The sequence below is a fragment of the Sorghum bicolor genome, chromosome 2 (genome assembly GCF_000003195.3).
Source record: "Sorghum bicolor cultivar BTx623 chromosome 2, Sorghum_bicolor_NCBIv3, whole genome shotgun sequence".
Lineage (NCBI taxonomy): Eukaryota > Viridiplantae > Streptophyta > Magnoliopsida > Poales > Poaceae > Sorghum > Sorghum bicolor.
In genome coordinates, this window is record NC_012871.2 from 2642375 (window position 1) to 2651250 (window position 8876).

The window sequence follows — 8876 nt, forward strand, 5'->3', positions numbered from 1 at the left end:
TTCCGCACTAGTAGGTGAAGAACTTAAAGTCATCCAGGCATGCAAACTATGTCTACATCTATATCTATACCCATAAAAGGTTATAGCTTCTCCTTGCTGCTGCCTGAACTGACCAACGAACGTGAATGGGCTAGGAGAAGTGGGGAGCAATAAGAAAATATCTATACATCCATGAGGCAACATATCGATCAAATAGTCGAGAGTGGGATGCATTGGGAATTTTTTTTGGTTTCTGGAAGAGCATGCATATGCTTACCTGAGAAGGGCATGTCGCCATCATTCACAGGCATGCGTCAGAGTCATCATTAGCCGCTACCCCGGGCAACTAATCTCTACTCTGTACCCATAACCGGTAAAACATGGATGGCACTTAAGGGTTTTACATGCTTAGTGAACTTAGTTGGATCTGAGCATGTTGGGAGGAACCAATTCATAGGGTTATGTATACACGCATGCCTTAGTTGGATTTGATGAGCATGTTGGGAGAATTGGGATCAATTCATAGGATTATGTATACATATGCATGCTTGAGCAATGGAATTAGTGTAGATGCATGGTCACCACTCGATGCTCATAAGCTATATGCCAACTTCTCTAAGATAAATTTTCAATCCGAGAGTGACGTTTTTTGGACCAAGGGAGTAACAATCAACATAGTAAAAGTTGAAAGTTGACATCCCTATTCCCGTGCAATCTATAATTTTACATAAAACCATCTATTTGTTCCTTTTACTCATTCTTTCCATCTATGGCTAATTATTACCAGATCGAACCAAGCTTAGGTTTAGGTGATTTCAAAGCACCTTATTCATTCGCAATGATTTGCACATAATTGTAAGTTATGCCTTTTGGGCTGTATTTGGGGAGGTTCTATGCCTCCTCGGACACTTTAAAAACATTACAGGAACCACTCAGCTCCTTGTAGGATAATTCCCATGGCAGTCGTACTTACCACTGACATGCATTGTGAGACTTTGGAGCTGACACACTGAACCATATAAATCAAATTTCTACTAGCGGTGTCAATAAGAGAACCGCCAGTGTTAATATATGATTTCTATTGGGGGTAGTCTTAAGAAAATAGCTAGTAATGATGTATCTAGACTGGTGATTTTCTTAACCAAGCGCCAATACAAATAATTTGCAAAAGATGAACTCAGATGGAAAATGATCTGAATGACAGTTGTACTACATGAAAAGATATATAACTTCGTTGTTCGCTAGTTTTCATTTAAATTATTTATGGCCTAGAAATTATGTTTTATGATTAAGGAATTTGAAATTTATTTATTATTATTTGTTTCAAATGACCTTAGATGGAAAAATGACCAAAGGCAAATATGTAGATCTCGACGATCTAAAACTTTCTAGTTGAAACTTTTTTATTTGAATTCATTTATGCCCGAAATATTCATGTTAAAATCTGGTAGACTGTATACAAAAAGGGAGTTTCTGTCTTTTAGTCACAAGTGACCACTGGGCATAACGGTAAGAGATTAGTAATCTATGAGGCTTGAGGTCGCAGGTTGGATTCTTGTCAATGCTAGTACAAATGGTTCTTTACCACCAGTAAAAATGTTTCCTGTATGGAGATGAACCTAAACTTTGATTTCCTCAAAATGAGATATTACCTAAACTCAGAGGCCACAAGCATGACGTGGCATGTATTCAGAAGAGGGATCTGGGGAGAGAAAGGTGGCCTACCCCTAAGCTTAAGCAGGGACAACACGTGGAGTCGGAGCTTTGGCCACTACAATTATTGGTCAGCAGTCAGCACTACACACATGTACACATTGCAAAATAAATATACTGATTGTTTCCATTGAATTGACCTATACGAGTATTTAACAGTCTTAGTTACCACAAATTCCAGGTACACACACACACACAGCTATTTATTCTCCATGTATGATGGAAATAGGATCATTTACTGGCAGGTTAGGCGAAGAGCCAACAATGCAAATAAACACGCTCAGTTGCTCGGGCGCAACTATACTGACTGACCTATATATAAATAGCTGCCTCCTCACAGTGCCAGTAATGACCAACAAGAATGATAGAACAAGAGTGGCACCACAGAAATATGCATGCACTGCCACCTGTGGGGCTGGGTGTGTTCTATAGGGACTGGGATGCAGCAGGAATTTGAGGGAGGCCAGAAAACAAGAACTCTGGTATCCATTCCATCTAGAAGTGGTAGCATTCACCATGGCAGGTGCTGGTTGGCCAAGACAACGAGTGGGCTATGAATCTATTGAAACTGCAAGCTAAGGGAGCACAATGCACAACAGTCGGCAGTGTTCTTTCTGTCACAAAAGCTCGTGGCTGCAGGCAAGAGGCGCATACGGAGGCTGGCTAGTTGTTGGGCTGCTATAGCAGTGTGCGAGGCCGGCCTGCGAGTTGAGTTGGTGCATGAGTATATATATACAGGGGCTGTTTGAGACTACTCCACTCTAGTTTTTGTAGCTCTGCGTCATAAACTCTACCATAGAGCAGTCCCACCATAAAGTTTATGGAGCGAGAGGTACTATTTGTCATGCAGCTCTAATCTAGCTTTAGAAATGGGTTTTTTCCATGTAAATGGTCCATTATGCCCCTCATTAAAATTGCTCTTGATATTTTCTAACCAAAATAGAAATCAATTGCTGGAACATTAACAAAGGTCAATACAAATAATTAATAGAGGTGTCGCATAGATGAAAAGACGAGGGGCGACACATAGGAAGAAATGAGGTCGCGGTGTTGGGAGGGGAAGCATTTATGAGAATTAATCCGTGATTAATAAATGACAAGGTGGGTAATTACCTCACAACTCCATATGAGAGTACCAAACTCCAAAAACTGAAGTACACCTTGAGGTGCTCCAAAAAAAAATATGGAGCTAGCCTCTAGCTCCACTTTTTTTGTGGAGCGAAGTTTGTGGAGCTAGACGTGTTTGGCAACGCAGAGCTGGACCAGAGCTGAAAAAAGTGGAGCGAAGCAGTCCCAAACACCCCCATATAATAACACCACCATGTAATTGAATGAAGGCAACGACGATGAACATTATTAATAAAGTTGAAAACTAATACAGTTATTATCTTCTCGTCCCTATGGAATCCTACCATGCCCTTTCATTGTTTCCTCAAATTTCCTTCTAATTATCTCAAATTCCCCATTCCAGCTACCTTGCTGGTTATAGTCTTGGAAGATGTACCGACTTAATGCTTCTCGACGAATTACTTGTTAGATGTTTTGGGCCAAAGGCCAAACAATTCCAAATAAATCTCAAAGACCCACTCACACATGCATGTATATATGGAATTAGTCCCACCTTGCTACTTCAAGAGGAGTGAGACCAACTTAAATAGTTGAGCTATCTCTATCTTGTTGAAGCTATTGGGAAGAGGAAAAGGAAGAACCACATGCGCGCGCTTGCTCGCCTCGCCGTGCGGGGCGGGCACACACGATATGCGCGTGAATGGTCCGGCGATTTCCTGCTCCGACCCTTGCGGGTGTGCGGCCTCCTTTTGTCACTCCAAATTTTGCATGCATGGAGAAAATTACACCGGCCTATTTGGTGAGCAATTACTCTCGTATTATGGTAAGTGCACAAACGACCGGTAATTACCATAACACTGTGATTGAGCTGCTAATTGCTTTTTTTAGCTGCGACGACGCATGTAAATATGAGGTGAGACGTCGTCCTTAGGACCAAGAGATTCATCTCTTCCTTGCCACATTGCTGCGTTGCCGCCATCTTCTCCATTCTGTCGCCAACGTGCCATCGGTATCGGGAGAGCAAGCTTCGAAGCCTATGTCTCCTCGTGTCTCTGCATGGGTAGGGGGTGTATCAGGTTTTTAGAAAGCACCGTCGCGACTGCTCACTGGACGTCTTTTTCCCTCTACGCCCGGTATTCACCGATCTTCATCGACGGTCTCATTCTTCTTCCTTCGCACCAATAACCCCACTATAAGGATGTCTATCTTCTCTTTGTTGTTTGTTCTCGTATTCTTTCTGTTGCTAGCACTAGATGTCATGACTTTGTCTCAGATCGTAGTGCTAGTCTTGATTCATATATCTGTGATACATGTTGTTTGTCTTTTCCTAGTTGTCATGCATCGCTAAATTGCTTTTATTTCCAACATTATCCCTACTAGGTTCTTGGTTGATCCCACCATCAGTGCTGCAGTGAACAACCCCCACATACACAAGTTGAGCGGAGTTGCAAATAACGTTCTCAGTTGCAGCCTTCCCGTTACACAACATTTATAAAAAGAGGCTCCCTAATTAAACCCCTCTCATTAGCCAACACAAACTTTCGTGCACCAAAACCTAACTAGTCTGATCGATCTAAGTGCATGAGTAATGGCGAGGCCGGCGCTATCGATGTCTCTAACTCCTACTCTAACACTTGTCGATTCCATGTCTTGAGGAGGACTCCAGTGAATTGGATTTTATATTGGCATATATATATGTGCGTAGTTTTGATAAAAAAAAACTCAGGAGGTTACACTTTGTGTATTTTCATAATGGCAGATGTAGATAATTTGTATTAAATGGAATAGATCTAATCGTTGTTAGTGGCAGTGATGATTAAGTCAATCAAACTAAAAACTAGGATTTTCTTATTATTTTATTAGTATTTCCTGGATTTATTCTTCCTTGCACGTCTCATCAGGATTAACATTGAGACTCCTTTGGAACTTCTAATTACTATTTGTGAGATTCTAGCAAAATATATGTTATATTTAATTTAGGATTTTTAAAATACATTATAAGAGAAAATAGTAGTCAAAGATATACATCGAAAGCCTTGGAATATCAAATGTATCAACTATTTGTGGCCTGAAGGAGTATTGGCTATGATAAAGGGCAGCGTATGCTATGGAAACTAGCTTTGTGTGCAAACTATAGAAACTCCAATCAAGACCATATCTTTCTAATATGATGGCTAGAGGTTAAGGTGGAGTAGTTTAACACTTAAACCCCTCACTTATGCAATCTAATCTTTTTTTTGCACCCAGCCCAAGCGTCGTTCCTGTCTTGCTCGTAGCCCAGCGCCATTCCGTCTTGCTCGTGGCCGCTCGTGGCCCTAGCGTCGAGCAATGCAATAGAACCTGCCGCTGCCCCTCGCCTCCGTCGCGATCCTGCCTCCGCCCCTCGTCGATCGTCGTGACTGGAGTCTGTCCGCCATGGACACTGCTGCTGCCCATGACTGGACTCGCGATCATGCACGGAGAAGAAGGCTAGAAGTGGAGGTCAGGGTAAAAATAAACGAAAATGTCGAAAATGTAAGCAAGTTGTGGATCATGATGTACGCAATTGCCCAAACAATGTTGTTGGCTGATATTTCAAGTTTCTACAACTTTTTACATGCTACCTCTGAACTATGAATTAAGGACATGTTTGTTTTCGTATTGTGAACACTGAATTCTGGATGTGTTTTCGTATTGTAAACAGTAAATTCTGGATGTGTTTACATACTTTCTGTCTCCATAATTTGCTTCTACGACTCACTCTTGGTATTGCTAATAGTGTTGTGCTCTGTATAAAGATAATAATGTCAGAAAAATTCATCTCATAGTTACAGATTAATCCCATGCATGTACTAATACATATCAATGAATAATAATGTCATCAAAATCAGTTCTGAATCAAGAATTCTGTTGTGTTTATCTGAAAGGCTCAGCGACGACACCAGCGGCTGGATAGTCGTCACGCTCATGGCGCTCGGCACGCGCTACTTCATCTGCAACATCCCGGCCCTCTCCGGCATGAAGCTGTCCGTCTCCGTTGCCGAGAGCGGCCCCGTGCCGTCGGAAGCTGCCGCGAGGAGGCGTACGACCGCGACGGGAAGAGTAACGGCGCGAGGAAAGACCGCGACGAAGTAACGCCGTACGAACCTTTTTTTAGCAAATCGATTTAGTTCATCATTATGCGGCCGTATTGATGAGTACCAATTGTTTTAGTTGTGGACGGTAGACTACATCGGGAGTGCCTTGCTTGTCACAAACGACGATTGCTAGACGCTGTGCATGCATGTCTTGATTGGCCCCTTCAACAACAACGATCTTCCGTCGGTGACCAAGATCCGCTTACGACGAGCACCTTCAGGTTAGTTTCGGATCCCCTTGTATTTCTCAGAAAACAAATTATTTTGCAATATGATTTTGCGTAGTGATCAACAACCGGAATATTAGCGCTCAATTTCTATCCTGACCAATTGCGTTGTGTTGTGCATCAATCACGATCCTTTATACGTTTCGATTTGTTACGTTTTGAGTAGATCTTGATGAAAATTCCTCGTTAGTGCACTGGAGTTAGTGCAAACCTGCCACAAGCGAAAGAAGCCAGCCATCGTGCTTAAGCTAGACTTTGCGAAGGCTTTTGACACTGTTAACTGGGCGGGGCTGAACTCTGTCCTCCTAGCGAGGGGGTTTGATCACAAGTGGATCGGTTGGATAAACAGCCTTCTTTCGTCGTCCAAGTCTGCGGTTCTCGTGAATGGTTGCCCGGGGCCATGGATCAGCTGTAAGCGGGGATTGCGGCAGGGAGACCCGCTGTCCCCATATCTGTTCATTCTGGTAGCAGAGACACTGCAGCGCATGATCACCAACGCCGCGGAAATCAGGCATCCGACGGACATTAGTCTTCCCTGCGCAGTTTTACAATACGCAGATGATACTCTCATTGTCTTCAAAGCTGAAACAACTGCAGCACAAAGGTTAAAGGAAATTTTGGACCAGTTTGCAGCCATGTCGGGTCTGCACATCAACTTTGCCAAAAGTACCCTGGTTCCGATTCATGCAGATGTCCAGCTCGTAGAGCAGTGCGTCCACATCCTGGGTTGCAGCAAAGGAAACTTCCCTCAACAGTACCTCGGCCTTCCTCTGTCGACACACAAGCTCTCAGCTTCTGCGTTCAACATCTACATCCACAAAACCGACAAGTTTCTTGCATCTTGGCAGACTGACTTGCTCAACCCAATGGGACGGACAGTCCTGGTGAACTCGGTGCTCGACTCCATATTTGTCTACTTGATGAGCTCGCTGCAGTTGCCTGCGTCCGCCGTGCACGCAATGGATAAGAAAAGAAGAGCTTTTCTTTGGTCGGGGGATAAGTCAGGGATCTCGTCTCCGGCCGGGTGCCTGGTCGCTTGGACGAAGGTCTGCAACCCCCGTGATTTCGGTGGCTTGGGCGTTAGAGATTTGGAAATCCAAAATATCTGTCTGCTTCTCAAATTGCTGCATCGCCTACACTGCCCACATTCGTCGGCCTGGGCAGAATGGGTGCAGAGAAGGGCTTCAGTCATAACCTTAAATGGGGACCTCCACGGCGATCACTGAGAGACCCTGAGGGCCATCATCCCACTATATCAAGCCATTACTTCAGTCATGAATCGGCGACGGCAAGTGCACCTCGTTCTGGAGTGATGTCTGGTTTTAGGATGAACCGCTGGCAGACAGATTTCCAGCACTCATGTCCCATTGCAACCTAAAACAGGCTTCGGTGTGGGAAATCAAAACAACCGGTTTTCTGCCGACCCTGGTGCCTCGTCTGTCATCCACAGCAGAACAAGAACTACAACTAGTGCTCCCGATCATCGATCAGATAAACCTACCTGCAGAACATGACAAAAGAAGCTCACCTTTCTTCAGGCCAGACAACAGTCTTGACAGTGGTGCGCTTGACAAGATGATCAAAGCAAGGAGACAGGAGGACAATCCAAGGGCGAACTTCGTTTGGAAGAGCCTGGCTCCGCCAAGAGTGCAACTGTTTTTATGGCTCCTGACGCAAAGGAGGATACAGTGCCGCTTGGTGCTCTTGAGGAAAGGCATCGTTGATTCAGGAATTTGTGAAATCTGCAACGCAGCCGACGAGTCACCGGAACATATCATCCATGGCTGCTCCCTTGGTCGCGGTGTTTGGACAAGCTTGAATCTTCTATCCATGATCTCAGTGGACATGAATGACCTCCATTCAGTTCAAGCTCACTCTTCTCACCCGCTCCCAGAGTTGGCGTCTTTTGTGGCTTTGATCTGCTGGCAGATTTGGAAGGCAAGGAATGCGAGGATATTCAGGAATGAAATGAAAACAGTTTCTCAGGTACTGCAGGAGTGCTTATCTGATGCCAGTTTGTGGAAGCACAGGTTCCCAGCAAGGAAGAAACTAGTCATAGACCAATGGTGCTCCATTCTAGTAATGGCTAGGGAAGGGCTAGGCTAGAGGTTGGTAGTCAAAGTCTCAATCTTCAGCAACGTGTGTTTGCTGCATTGTAACTCTGCTGCACTCTTTACCCCCCCCCCCCCTCTCTACCTCCTCTGTAACCTCTCTAGCCTCTGTAAACTCTACAATCCCGCGAGCCGCTTCGGGCTAAAATAAAATTCTTTCAGGTGGGGATCGCCTCCTCCCCGTTGACCCTAAAAAAAATCCTCGTTGCCTATGCGTGAGTCTCAGCACACCTAGGCTACATACATCTATGACCTATCCCACTTTGATCTTGCGATTTTTATTGCTATTCATCAATATTGAATAAAAAACCAGTTTTTAGTTTTGCCCTCAAGCACCCAACAGATTATAGATTACTATCCTAACGACTTCAATTCTTCAGCAATGCCTCCTAGTTGCTGGGCGTGATTTTCTATTGCCCGTCACTCGGCTAACAAGATGCAGGTTGCTGACAAGCCTTGAACTGGTTAATTCATAATTTTATTCCATGTGATTCTCATACATGTTCCTGTTAAAGCATTATATTATTTACGATTGTTCTTATTTTTTACAATTTCAGGCGACGAGACTTCACGTAGCAGCTGGTTACTTTACAAAAGCAGTAAACAGACAAGACCTATTGATTGATCTCAATCCGATCACTAGTCAGGCACTGGGAGATGCA